At 45.5% G+C, this 14,151-nt stretch overlaps 1 long non-coding RNA gene across 1 annotated transcript; it reads right to left on the bottom strand.

Moving 5' to 3' along the window:
- Positions 1-3,276: 3,276 nt before the first annotated feature.
- Positions 3,277-4,580, bottom strand: LOC105738742. Its single transcript, XR_001114596.2, has 3 exons — positions 4,494-4,580; positions 4,165-4,343; positions 3,277-4,041 (listed from the first exon to the last, which is right to left on the bottom strand). It is a non-coding gene; the product is annotated as an uncharacterized LOC105738742 (long non-coding RNA).
- Positions 4,581-14,151: the final 9,571 nt, after the last annotated feature.

Genomic DNA, 14,151 nt, shown 5'->3' with positions numbered 1-14,151 from the left:
GCCATGTGTTTCCTGGTGGTTAAGAATGCAGGCTCTGACGTTCTGTAGCCTGGATTGGAACTCTGGCTGCTTAGCTGTGTGGCCTTCAAGTTACTTAATGTCTCGGTGCCTCCATGTCCTCACCTGTAAAATGAGGATGATGATGACTATCTCATGGGGGAGGAGGGGACTGTGAGAGCCCCTATGTTGGTCTTAAATTCCCGGCTGCAAGCGATCCTCCTGCCTTGGCTTCCCAAAGTGTTGGGATTAAAGGCCTGAGCCACCTCGCCCAGCCAAGATAGATACTATTTTAATGCTATATATATAATCAAAATTAATGCAATAAATTCCTTGATGACAAAATAGCAACATTTTAAATAAAGGGGATCTGTATTTCTGAACTTGCCTTTTGCCGCAGGCTGTAACATGGCTTGGTTGACCGCTGAATGGCAGTTACCTCTCTTTGAGAATGTATGTGCTGGTCACAACACAGGTATGATTTCTCAATCATGTGGCCGTATGGCCAGCCTGCAAGGCCGGAATTATTACAGATAAGTAAACTGAGGCTCCTGGAGATTGAGTCATTTGTCCAAGGTCAAACCACGGCCCTTGGCCTTTGCAAAGCTGCCTCCCAACTGTACACACGGCTGGAGAAGAGACGGCCCCAGGCTCAAGACTAGAGATATGATTGGTCTCTTCCAGCTAAAAATGCAGATCAGAGGTTACAGTGGAGATTTCAATCATGTAACTGCTATCTTGTGAGCCTGTAATAGCTGGTGAATGCAAGGGTTTTTCTCCTGTGGTTTTTGCTTAACCTCTTTTTAAATTTCATTGTTCCTTTAACGACGTGATTCTTTTGGCTCTCTAATCTGTCCTAATAAATGCTGTAATTACAAGTTTCCCTGACCATGCTGTGCAGCAGGCGAGCTCCCTCCCTGGCTCCTGGGAAACTGAACTGGAGAGAGATCTTGGCAGGGAGCCGCTGCATCCACGAGGCCTCAGTCACCACCCGCCTCTCAGTCAAGTTCAGCTCTTTCAAGCCGGGACCTTGTCTGTCTTGTTCACAGTAGTATCTCCCAAATCTGCCTGGTGCCTGGCACATAGAAGGGGCTTAATAAATCTCTGTTGAATGAATAAATGAAAAAATAGAAGTCTAACTAGCATAGAACCCTTGAAAAAGTACACGCAACCTATGTAGCATCTTTTCTTGAACCTTATACCTCGTGTGGCGGTTGGAGTTCACTGAGGATATTTGTAGAATGAAATAAAAAAGCATATAGGTGTTGCGTTGCATTGTTTAATGTGCTTATACACACAATTATATATATGTGTGTATGTATACATATGTATATCGAATTATATGTATATATACACCTCTTCAGTCAAGAACACAGCAGAATACACATTATTTTACCCCAAAGAGGATAAAAATACTCATCTGTCATCAGATCCTTAGACATAAGGTGTATTTGTATTTGATGTGTTCACTAAGATTCACTGAGCCCTCAGACATCCTGCTCATGGGACCAATGAGCTTGTCCGGAGCTCGTGAGTTGGTTCATGATTCGAAGCCTTTGACCTTGTCTTCAGGCTGTTCCTGGTACAAGCTGTTTCTGTGTTTAGGCAGAGTGCGTTCTCCGTGGCTGCTTCCCCAGTGTGACCTCCAGTCTGTGGTCCTTTGTACTCCTCTGAAAAATAAAGTGTTCTGGGGCTAAAGATCACCCATGGTAGACAGGGGCATTGGAGAGGATGACCAGGAAGGGCCCATCTGTGTGGGTTGGGGATCTGTTCTGCTGCCAGGTCCTGCCCTCCCTCCTGAGTCCCTGGCTCCAGAGCTCAAACTCTCCTGCTCCCCTAGACCAAGCTGTGTGCACCCTCGTGTCTTTGCCTGTGCCTTGTCCTGGCCAGAAATCTTTCCTTCCCTGTCCCTTCATCTTTCCTTGATTCCTGCCCTATAATGATCTAAAGAGCCTCACCCTTTCGTATCTCATCCCAGCATAGGCATCATCTGGGAGCAAAGCAAGGCTCAGGCCCCTGCCTGATGAATCAGAATCTACTTAGTAACAAGCTCTCCAAGTGATTCATCTGCCCCTTCAATTTTGAAAAGCATTGGAGATAGCTCCTACTCATCTTTCGGTGTTCAGCTTAGGAGCTGCCTCCTCCAGAGAGCCTGCCCTGATCTTCCTACCCACCACAGCCGGCTGCTGGGACAATTAAAGAGCCAGGCACAGCCCCAGCATGTACACCCACCACATTCATGAGCACTTATAGCTCATGAGTCTTTCTCATTTAATGGTGGTGCACTCTGGTGGAATAAACTTAAAATTCCTCTTGGAATCTCCAAACGAGGTGCATCATATAGCCTCAATGTAGGCTGTAAACACATCATACCTGAGAACCCCCACCCTTCACTGGAGCCCCACCTGTACCCGCCCCTACAGTCCTTGTTGTGGGAGTAGTGCGGGAACCAAACGCAAGTTCAAGAGAGACAGGCAGCACACCACACTCTATGCTAGGGAAAAGCAGGCTTTCCCTGGTGTAATTCATACACTAAAGCCTTTCTGAATTTTTGTCAGGGGCTCTCCTGCAGAGATTTTACTAAGGCTTTCTTAGAGTAGTGATAAACATCCTATAAGAAAACACCCAAGGGTGTCTTTCATTCCTCCTCTCTGACCCTCACAACCATCCAAACACAGCCCGATCTGTCCTTGATTCATCTTGTGATGACCACCCCAACATCAGACCCCTGTGACACCCCTTGCTGAAATCCTGCCTCTCCCCCAATTCTTATTCCATTCTCTCCACAACCAAAAAGGTCAAGGTGGCATACACAGTCCTCCATGCCCCCTTCCCTGCAACCCCACCTCTCCAGGGGTTGAGACCCTTCCCTGGGTGATCACACTGCACTGGAGGTCACATCTGTGCACAGGGCTCTGCACACTCCCCACAACCCCACTTTGCTTTGCTTCCCCTGGACCCAGAAGCAGAGTTCTCCTGGTCTTATCCTACCTGTACCTTCTACCTGCAATATTCTGCCCCTGACCCTCCCAGGGTCCTCCTTCTTACCTTTAGATCTCAGGTTAAATGTTGTCTCCTGGGTGCTCTCCCATAGCCCCTGTTCTCCCATCACCGGATTGGAAATGTCTGCAAAGCACATATTCCCATCACTTGCTTGTCTTTTATTACCTGACCTTGCCCATCACTAAAATGTAAGTTCTAGGGGTCTGCAGGCCTCATTGCGTTGGTATTTTTCATCTCTGCATCCCAAGCCCCTAGAACAGTGCAGAAGACTTGATAGACGCTCCACGGATATTTATTAAATAAATGGATGTGAATGAATGCAATAAAACAAGCACTTTCAGTCAAATAAACCCAAGAGTGCTGGTCATTCTCCAAATTTGTTTTCTGCCTGCTCTGTGCCCTGGAGGCCAACTCCTTTGGCCTGCACTTCGCAGGTCCTCTTTCAGGCAGCTGCCTGTGCACCTGCAGTCAGTGAGAGGATGGGAGCAAAAAGTGGGGGCAGTTTTCCCTGGTCCCTTGACAGGGCCTCATTGGGCTCAGATGACATCACTTCCTCTCTCCTCCCTGGAAACCTGGGGGTGGGAAACCTTGGCATCTGGGAGGCTTCCATCCCTGCCCACAGCTCAGGAAACTTCCTTTGTCAAATTCTCTTCATCTGCACCATTTAGGATGAACTGTTCCTTATGGGGGCAATGCTCCTTCTGCGTGCCTACAATTTAGATATCTTTTCTGTATATACAGAATGTATGCACATAACTTTAAAAAATTTACTTAATTTTTAAGGGGGGTGGTTTCTTCATTTTCTGCTTTCCTCTTTAGCTCTGCTTCCAAGTTCCCCTCATCACTGTGGTCCCTGGGGAAATCTCCCAACCACATGGTGTCCAGCAAATTTTCAGCCAGAGTCTTTAATTGGCTCATGGTATCTTTCATGACCTGTTTTATTTGTGCATTAAAAGGTTTCCAGCCTTTCTTTCTCCTCCTTCCTTTCCTGTACTCTCTGCTTCCATCTCGCAATCTCTTGGTCAAGCACTTCTGGACTTTCTGCAAAATAGGTGTTTTCATTCAAACTGTCTGTTATTTCCTTCTGAAGTTTTTCTCCATCCTCCTTTCATCCTTTTGAGATGCGTCCTGCATCAATCACTTGGGAACGCTTAGGAGACTCACTTTTCCACGTTTTTTTTCCAGAAAGCCTCCTGTGTCCTGCAGAGAAGACCTGCTCAGATTTTTATTAAGGGTTGATAAGCAGAGGGATTGTAACATTCAAGGTCTGGCCTCCATCAGGGGTGACTTGAGAACTTCCTCAGCCTGTCTCTTTAGTCCAGTGTTCCACCTTCTCCATGGACCTGCTGGTGAGAACAACACTTTAACTAAGCTCTTTTCCTCTTTAAAAAGTATCATCTCTTAATGACTAAGATCACCACAGCAACACAAACCAGGACCTCCCAGGGATGCCCAGGGACTCCCGGGGCTCATCTCATGATCTCAGCCATCACCAGCACAGCAGCTCCCAGCAGCTCCAGAGCGGCTGGAGAGACATTTGGGGACAAGCAGCCCCTCTATGGCTCTGCCTCTGTTTGCCAGTGGCCTGTGGGCCACAACTGCCTACTCGGAACCCTGCGGAGTGTTCTGTATCTAATGCAAACAGGTGCCTGGCAACCAGGACAATCAGTTGGGCTGGGGGAGGGGAGCCAGCCAGGTTCTAAAAACAGTGTCCCTGACATTGCTGTGCTCACTGCACAGATAGAGGTGATATTATATTCCCCGCCCAGGTCATGGGGGAACTGGGAGTGGCTGACAGCACCCTGGAGCTCAGCCACACCAGGCCCAGCTGGCCCCACAGCAAACCCAGAGGGTCCAAGTGAGGCTATGCCCTGTCCCTTTCTGTCCATAAGGGCCTCTCAGGGCACAGTGGTGGGGCCTGTCCCTGGGTGAGGCTCAGTCTCCTGATTTCAAGTTTCCTTCTGCACAGGGAAGCTGGGTCCTGCCCACCAAGGTCCCAGGGACCCTCCTCTGAGGCCCCTCTCTCCTTTGTGTTTGATCAATGTTAGCAGATGGGGAGGGGACTGAAGAGTCTCCCCAAAGGTATAAACTGAGAGACCTGGATTTTCAATGTAACAACCCAGGGGAAATAAGTAGATGGAGTCTAAAATTTCATAAATTTTCTGTGAAGCCGGTTTGTCCCTGCTCAGTAAGTGTCTGAGTGAGGGTGACTCTGTTTTAGGTATGACAGGTTGACCCAAGCTCCTTCCCTCATGCCTCCCAAGGTGGCCCTGGGAACAGTCTCCAATCCACTGAGCCGTCTTCAGAAGTGCATGTTTACTACAAGGGGATGGGGCCTTCTTTTGGCTCATATTTGCCACCTTTTGTTTATTAAGCCACTTCTCTCTCCTGGAATCTCTCTGGCAGATCGAGACTCAGAGCCTCTTGTTCATCCTCTGGGACTTTGCCATGAGCAACTTGCTCACGGTCCCTTTACCCAGAATGCAATTAGAGACCTGTCTGCCAAGGCCAGCCCTGGGGTCTTGAGGGGTTGCCTAGCTCAGGCAGTAGGGGCCCCATGGATGTAGAGGACCAAGGCTCTGACTAGCCAGGTGGTGAGGGCCGGGGTGGAGGTCAAGGTCAGCCAATGCCTAAGCAATAGTTGTGATAGTTTCCTTCTTTCCTTCCTTCCTTCTCTCTTTCTCTTTCTTTCTCTCTTTTTTTGAGACAGAGTCTCGTTCTGTTGCCTAGGCAGGAGTGGAGTGGCATTATCATAGCTCATTGCAGCCTCAAATGCCTGGGCTCAAGCAATCCCCCTATTTCAGCCTCCCCAGTAGCTGAGACCACAGGAATGCACCACCATGCCCAGCTATTTTTTTTTTTTTTTTTGTAGAGATAGGATCTCGCCGTGTTGCCAAGGCTGGTCTGAAACTCCTGGCCTCAAGCAATCCTGCCTTGGCCTCCCAAAGTGTTGGGATTACAGGCATGAGGCACTGCACGTGGCCTCTTTTTTTAAAAACAAAACAAAACAAAACTGGGCTTTATGTTTTAGAGCAGTGATAGGTTTAAAGAAAAATTGTGCAGAGATATTACGTAGACCCTTGACTCCTCCCACAGTGTCCCCTACTATTGTTAGCATTTTGCATTGTTGCAGTAGGTTTGTAAAATGGATGAAAATACTGGTACATTATTATCCGTGAAAGTCCATAGTTTACGTGAGGGTTCACTCCATGTGTTGTTCAGTTCTAGTAGTTTTGACAAATGCATAATGTCATGTATGCAACATTACAGTAAAGTACAGAAGAGGTTCCACTGCCCTAAAATTCCTCCTGGCTCCACTTGCTCACCCCTCCCTTCTTGCCCCTTTGCCCTGATACTTTTTCTGTAGTCCACATTGTCTGATATAAATACAGCTACTCCAGCATTAACATGGTGTATCTATCTCTACCTCTTTACTTTTATTCTAATTGTGTCTTTATAGTTAAAGTGGGTTTCTTGTAGACAACATACAGTTAGGTCTGCTTTTTTTTATCCACCCAGACAGCGCCTGTCTTGTAATTCACATATTTAGAACATTGATGTATAAACTAATTATTAATATATTTGATATAATATCAACCATATTTATTACTGTTTCTATTTGTTTCCCTTGTTCTCTGTTTCTTTTTCCTCTTACACTTTTTTCTCCTTTTCTGATTTTCCTTGAGAATTTTATATGATTCCATTTTATTTCCTCTTTCATTATATATCAGTTATACATCTTTACAATTTTTTTTAGTAGTTGCCTGTGATTTTGCAATATACATTTAAAACTGATCCAAGTCCACTTTCAAATAACACAATACCACTTCATGTGTAGTGAGAATATGTTATCACAGAGTATTCACAATTCTCTTCCTCATCTCTTACAACATTTTTATCATTCATTTCACTAATCTATAAACTATAATCACCCAATACATGTTTACTACTATTATCTTGAAGAAAATGATAAACTGTTAGATTAGCATAAAATAAGAAAAAGAAAATATTCATTTTAGCCTTCACTTCTTTCTTCTCAAATGCTCTTCATTCCTTTTAGTAGACCTGAGTTTTTCACCTAGGTCATTTTCCCTTTTTTTCTAAGGAAGTCCTACTGGCAGCAAACCCCCTCAGTTTTTCTTTCTCTGCAAAAGTATTTGCCATTCACTTTTGAAGGATAATTTCACTGGATACAGAATTCTATCTATAGCTAGTGGTGTTTTCTTTCTTTCAGCCCTTTAAAGATTTCACTCCACACTCTCTTTTTACTTGCATAGTTTTCGAGGAGAAGTCTGATGTAATCTTACCCTTGATCCTCCATATGTAAGGTAGGTTTTTTTTTCCACCTCTGAATTCTTTCATTATTTTCTCTGCATCTTTGATTTTCTGCAATTTGAACATATATACCTAGGTATACATTTTAAAATATCCATCCTGCTTGGTGTTCTCTTTAGTTTCCTGAATCTGTGGTTTGGGTCTCATTAATTTTGGAAAATTCTCAGTCATTATTACTTCAAATATTTTTTCTGTTCCTTTCTCTCTTTCTTCTTTTTTGGTATTTCCATTACATGTATGTTACACCTTTTGTAATTGTCTTGCATTTTTAAACATGGTGCTCCATTTTTTTTTCAGTCTTTCTTCCCTTTGTCTTTCAGTTTGAGAAGTTTCTATTCATATATCTTCAAGCTCACTGACATATAGCTTGCATTGTGTTCCAGTTACTATAAAAGAGCACTGCTGATGTGCTGGGCAGAAATGGGGGAGGCCAATCATTCTATATAGAGTCCAGTGATTAGGTTTCAGGTTTTTAGTGAGCCTGTATCCCTGGGCTGTGAACTTCACCTGGGAGTCTCAGTTATTATCCCATCTTATATTAGGTAAGACAGGAAAGCTAGCTGAGATGGGACTGGGATGTTTCCTTTCCCTGGGTGTTAGGATGAAGGAAGCTGAAGTACAGCATTTCCCTCCACAAAGATGAGGTGGTGCTTCTCCACCTGTCCACTAAGATAATGGAGGCGGTGGAGGCTGGTAGACCACAAGTAGGGTAGTGGCACAGATGTGATGTCCCCTGCCCAAGATGGAATCAGAGAGCCAGCCTGGGATCCCACCTCCATCACTTCCCAGCTTTGTGATCCTGAGCAAATTAGTTACCCTCACTGCAGTTTCATTTCCTCATCTTAAAAGAAGATAATAACAGTCATCCCATAGCACACTTGTGAGAGTTAAATCAAATGATGCCAGGGAAATGCCTGCAACACTGCTTGGCAGATAACAGAGTCTCAACAAATGGTAGAGGTCATTCTGAAGAGAATGCCATTTGACCTAACTGGGGTGATGAAGGCAGTTAAGAGTAGGCGAGAGGAGTGGTAGGGCTTGGGGAAAGCAGGTCAGGGAGCTGGTGGGATTTGAAGAGCTGAGGAGAGCCTTCCGGGTGCATTTAGTTGCTGACAGAGTCTGGCCCAAGCCCAGGCCACAGGCACAGTCCCAGGAGACATGCTCATGAGCTGTCATCTCAGTCCAGCCGCTGACTCACCCCACAGGCGGGCACCCAGGGAGCAGGTGCTGCAGCTGTTGTGTCATTAGACCTCTGAGGCTGTAAGAGCTGACCATCTTCTGGCTGATGGAGTAACTTGCCCACAGGTGGGGATGGGAGGGGTGAAGGCCCAGCCTCTCTCTCTTGTGTCCTGGGATGAGAAGGACAGTATCCTCACCTTGGTCTAGACTTTGTTGTTCAAAAGGTAAGGAGCAGCAGGCTCAACATCCCCTGGGCGCGTGTTACAGATGCAAACCTCTGGTTCAGTCCCAAACTTGCTGCATTTGGCAAGTTCTCCAGGTGATTCCTTTGTATGTAAAAGTCTAAGAAGCACTGGCTAGCATCTTTCTGCTTCACATGCACATTAAAGCTTGAGAAGTGTTGGCCTAGGGATCTTCATGGATTCCAAACAGAAGTCAGAATACCAATAACCAGCATGAATTTCTGATTGTAATATCAGCAGCTGAAGGGTAAAGGTGTTTGGAACCCAGGAATCACAATCAGACTTTTTCAGGCCACAAATGGATTGATAAAACAATGGAGGTCTCTCTGATAAGGTAACATTTCAGCTGAGCATGGAAGTAAGTGAGGACATGATCATAGGAGTATCTGGGGATCGAGCAGCAAGTGCAAAGGCCCTGGGGCTGGAACACACTCAGTGTGTGTGAGAAATGGCAAGGAGTTCAGTGTGCCTGATGCAGATTAAGCAAAGAGGCCAGGAATAGGAGGTGATATGGAAAGATTGTGTTGACTCTGCAGTTCCTGGTAAGGCCTTAGGATATTGTCACGAGTGAAATGGGAAGCTGTTGGAGGGTTTAGAAGGAAGGGGTCATATTATCTGACTTTTATTTTAACAGGAATCTCTCCAGCTGAGTCTAATTTCTGAGAATAGACCAAAGAGGGCACAGCAGGGCAGTCTAGTCAGAGGTGCCTGCAGGAATCCCAGATGAATAGTAGGGAAGGTAGTGAAGGAGGTGAAGAGATGAGCTTTGAGCCTGGTCCTGTTTAGAGCAGAGCTGGCAGGACTTGCTGGGGATAGGTGCATGCTGTGGGAAAAAGAGAAGCTCCTGGGTTGGCTCTGTGCACCTCTGTGAGTCAGCTTTCCTGGAAGGTGCTTTGCATTTTCCTTTCAGTGTCTACGGCAGGCATGGGCAGAAGAGTCTTTGCTTTTTGGGGGGCTTTTTTGTTTGTTTTTTTGGTGATGGAGTTTCACTCTTGTCACCCAGGCTGGAGCGCAGTGGCCCGATCTTGGCTCACTGCAACCTCTGCCTCCTGGGTTCAAGTGATTCTCATGCCTCAGGCTCCCAAGTAGCTGGGATTAAAGGCACCCAACACCACTCCCAGCTAATTTTTGTATTTTTTAGTAGAGACGGGGTTTTGCCATGTTGGCCAGGCTGGTCTTGAACTCCTGACCTCAGGTGGTCCACTCACCTCGGACTCCCAAAGTGCTGGGATTACAGGCATGAACAACCATGCCCAGCCCAGGCAGAAGAGCCTTAAACATGGCCAGTGGCACATGCACTTTCATTTCTGTTTCTGCCCACCCTCCTTAAAATGTCAGTAAAAGCATGAAAACAGGAAACCTACAGGATGAGGAACCCAGGACTGGGGATTAAATAAGATGAATGACAATGTGAGTTATGTCTGAAGGAGAAAGCAGACACAGCCATGGGTGGGAGGTGACTTAGTGGAGGGAAGGAAGCTGGCTACTGAGTGTCTGCAGTCAGAGGTGCAAGCAGAAGACCTTGAGGATCCACCTGAGAGGCTCAGGAATCAGACTCCAGGCCTTCCGAAAGGTCGGGGTGAGATGGGTTTGGCAAGAGGTGGGTTATTAAATGCTGTCCAAGGGTTGTTAGATCTGCTGCTCAGGCAGACACTAGCTCCTTGATCCCATGAGAGACTCGAGGGTGATCCCCTGGGAAATCGAGGCAGCTGGCACTCCAGTGCAGGGTGAGGTGGGGGTATGAATTGTGCACACTGAATGGTGGACTTCTGGTGCCTTCCCCATCCCTGCTCCAGGGCAGCCATAGCCAAGCCTATAACCAGCAAGCAGGAAAACAGATGACCTCTGAGGTCAACATCACCCAGAGGACAGGCTCCAGATGCTAACAATGTGGGCTCCTCTGAACATGTACTTTGCCTCTCACCACACAGGCAAATCCTGCCCTAGCACACCAGTTTCTGATAAATATTTTAGTGCCTCACTCTTAACTATGAATAGGTAGCCCAGGATCACCAGACAGGAAGTCCTCTAACACAGGCAAACAGAAACTAAAGACAAGACAGAAAGGATCTCAAAGAAAACAGGCAATTCAGGGAGCAGAGGGAAACTCTCTGGACACACCCACAATTGAAACCTTCCAGGACTTAAGAGGAACTGTATACTTGTGATTCAAGATCAGGCTCCTAGCAGGAACATTCATAGCTCCAGGATTGGGGGCAGGAAAGAGGACAGAGCTGAAACAAAATTCTACAGGAGGATTAGAAGATAACAATAAGAAATTTTGCCAAAAAAACATACCGCAAAAGGCCGAAGAGTCAACAATAGGAGAGGAAAGATGAAAAGACAAGAGAATAAGCCCTGAAAGTTGAACTCCTGACAAACAGGAATTCCAAAAGAGAGAAAAGGAAACAAATATATAGAGAATAAGTTATTTTTTAAAATGCAAGAAAATTCCCTAGAGCTAAGTGGTGTAAATCTCCTGATAGATGCTCAGGCCAAGGCAAATCATCATGGAATATCACTGCAGCAGAGATAAAGAGAAGGCCTTAGAAGCTTCTAGAGGAACACAGAGGCCACTTAGCAAATATCAGCAATCAGGAGGCCCTTAGAATTCTCAAGAGCAATACAGGGAGCTAGAAGACAAGGGCCTTCAAAATTCTGGAAAGGCAATGAATTTCTAATGCGGAATTCTTGGCTTATGAAACTACTGATCAATTATGAAAATGAAATACAGGCATTTTCAAGCACTCAATATCTCAAGAAACGTTTCTTGTCTGCACCCTTTCTCAGGCAGTTACTGGGCACGTGCTCGTCCAAGATAAGAGAGAAAACCAAGAAAGAGGAGTCTCAGCAGCGAAACCAATGAAGCAGAGCAGGACAGAAGGGATTGTCAGGCTGGCAGCCAAACAGGGACCCAGGGAGCCATCGGTCCAGGTGGAAGCTGGGAGACCAGGGTTTCCCAGAGGGATTCCTCCAGGAAAAACATGAACTGAACTTTTTTTTTGATATATAGGCTGTGCGGAAAATAGAATTGAGAAAGGGTTTTACAAGTAAATTGTGGCTGTTGAAAATTAGCCAGAGGTGCATCAGGGAAAATCCAAAGTAATTATAAGCTTGAAAACATACACATGTACGAGACAGAAATGCAATCTTATTTCTTGATGTGGCTCACTGGAAAATATTTACATAATCATAGTATTGACTTCCTGAAGACCCAGATAAACAACATTGGGAAGATGAAGAAAGAGAAGCCAATGTTTGCTGGGGCAACAGGGTGGTAATTTGGGGGAGTATTAAAGAGCTGTATTGGCTTCCTGTTGCTTCTGTAACTCATTACCAGACATTCAGTGGCTTAAGACAACACAAGTGTGACCTTGCAGTTCTGGAGTTCAGAAGTCTGAAATGAGTCTTCCCTGCAGTAAAGTCAAGGTGTCAACAGGGCTGTGGTCCTTCCGGAAGCTCGGAGGAGAATCTTCCTCACCCTTTCCAGCTTCCAGAGGCCACCACATTCCTCTGCTTTGGCCCCTTCCTCTGTCTTCACAGTGAATTGTTCCAACCTCTGCTTCCATGGCGACCTCTCTTTTTTCTGACTCCACTCTCATCCCTCCCTTTCATATGGACCCTTATGATGATATTGGACCAGGGTGGATAATCTCTCCCTTTCATATGGACCCTTATGATTATAGTGGACCAGGCTGGATAATCCCTTCCTTTCATATGGACCCTTATGATGATATTGTACCAGGCTGGATAATCCAGGAAAATCTCCCCATCTCAAGATGCTTACTTGAATCACACCTGCAAAGTCCCTTCTGCCATAGAAAGTGACATGTTCACAGGGTCCTATGTTCCTGAGATTAGGACATGGACATCTTTAGTGGCGAGAAGCCATGGTTTTGCAGACCCCAAAGGTTAATGTGCTCAATAGAGGATCAGGATCTAGCCCTATGAGCATGTTATTAACAAGCATTGAGGTGAATTCCCAAAAGCATCACTAAGTGCACTGGTGGTCGTAATCTCATGGCTATGAGCAGGGTGGGGTAGGCACAGCCAGGGGCTAGTTGTTTCCATTATAAGCCTTGTGATATTTTAGACCCTGTGTATCTAATGCTGTGATAAAGAGTAAAATGTCCAGTCAGGTGCAGTGGCTCAAGCCTGTAATCCCAGCACTTTGGGAGCCCAAAGCGGGAGAACCACTTGTGTACAGGAGTTCCTGGCCAGCCTCGGCAACATAGTGAGACCCTGTCTCTATGAGAAATAGAAGATGAGCCAGGCGTGGTGGTGTGCCTGCAGTCCCACCGACTTGTGGGGCTGAGGTAGGAGATTGCTTGAGCCCGGGTGGTTGAGACTGCAGTGAACCATGATTGTGCCACTGCACTCAGCCTGGGTGACAGTTAAGACCCTGTCTCAAAAAAAAAAAAAAAGAAAAAAGAAAAAAAAGAGTAAAATGCTATCGTTAGGCCCAACTCATACCTAATCAATCAAAACGTAACTTAAATTCTGGAGATCTAGTGTCCTGTGTGGTGACTGCTATGAACAATACTGTATTGTACACTAGAAATTTGCTAAGAGGTCAGATCTTGACTGTTCTCATCACATACCAAAAAGGTAACTGTGAGGTGATGGATATGTTAATTAGAATAATTGTGTACATGTATTTCAAATAATCAAGTAGTACACCTTAAATACATACCTTTTAATTTGTCAATTCTGCCTGAATAAAGCAAAGAAATCTAGGTAGGAGCTCTGAGCTCTGTATTTTTTGTAGACTTAGCCTAGGCTCCACCAGGCTGTTGGATGCAGAGCTGGGCAGGAACCACTGTCACCCCTTGTGACTACTCCTGAAGTTTATCGCTGACATGTCTCACAAGCGCGATGCGAGCAGATAGGTTGCAGGGTCTGTGCTGGAGACTTCTGGCTGCCTCTTGCCCACATCTGTTTCTTACATTTTCAAGGCACACAGAAGGATGTGTGAACGCACGGGAAGTCTCCAAAGGGAGGATTTCAGAGGTTCCACCCCTTGTTCTTCACAGACGTGAGGTTTCCAAGTGCCTGCTTTCTGACTGGGGTTGGTCCATATAAGAGCCTTTGCACTGGTCTGCAAACAAAAGTAGAAAAATAAGGAATGTATAGCAAGTTTTCATACTTCAAATGAACTTAATTGAGAAACTGTCTTTTATTTTAAGATAACTTTCTTTACCCTTTTTTCTGTTAAAAATATCCTTTTATAAAATGATAGCAAAAATGAGTGTAACTATTTTTTCAATTTGTTTATTTGGCAAAGTAGAAGGTTGAAAGGCCAGTACACTTGATCCTTAAATTTTCATTGTTGTTGAAACTGTACAGGGCTTTGAAATTTAGTCTGGAAACCTCTGAACAGAGCTGATTTCTCTGC

Source organism: Nomascus leucogenys, chromosome 25 (assembly GCF_006542625.1).
Source record: "Nomascus leucogenys isolate Asia chromosome 25, Asia_NLE_v1, whole genome shotgun sequence".
NCBI classification, from domain to species: Eukaryota; Metazoa; Chordata; class Mammalia; order Primates; family Hylobatidae; genus Nomascus; species Nomascus leucogenys.
The sequence above is the reverse complement of the archived record's forward strand: the minus strand, read 5'-3'. Positions and strand labels throughout refer to the sequence as shown.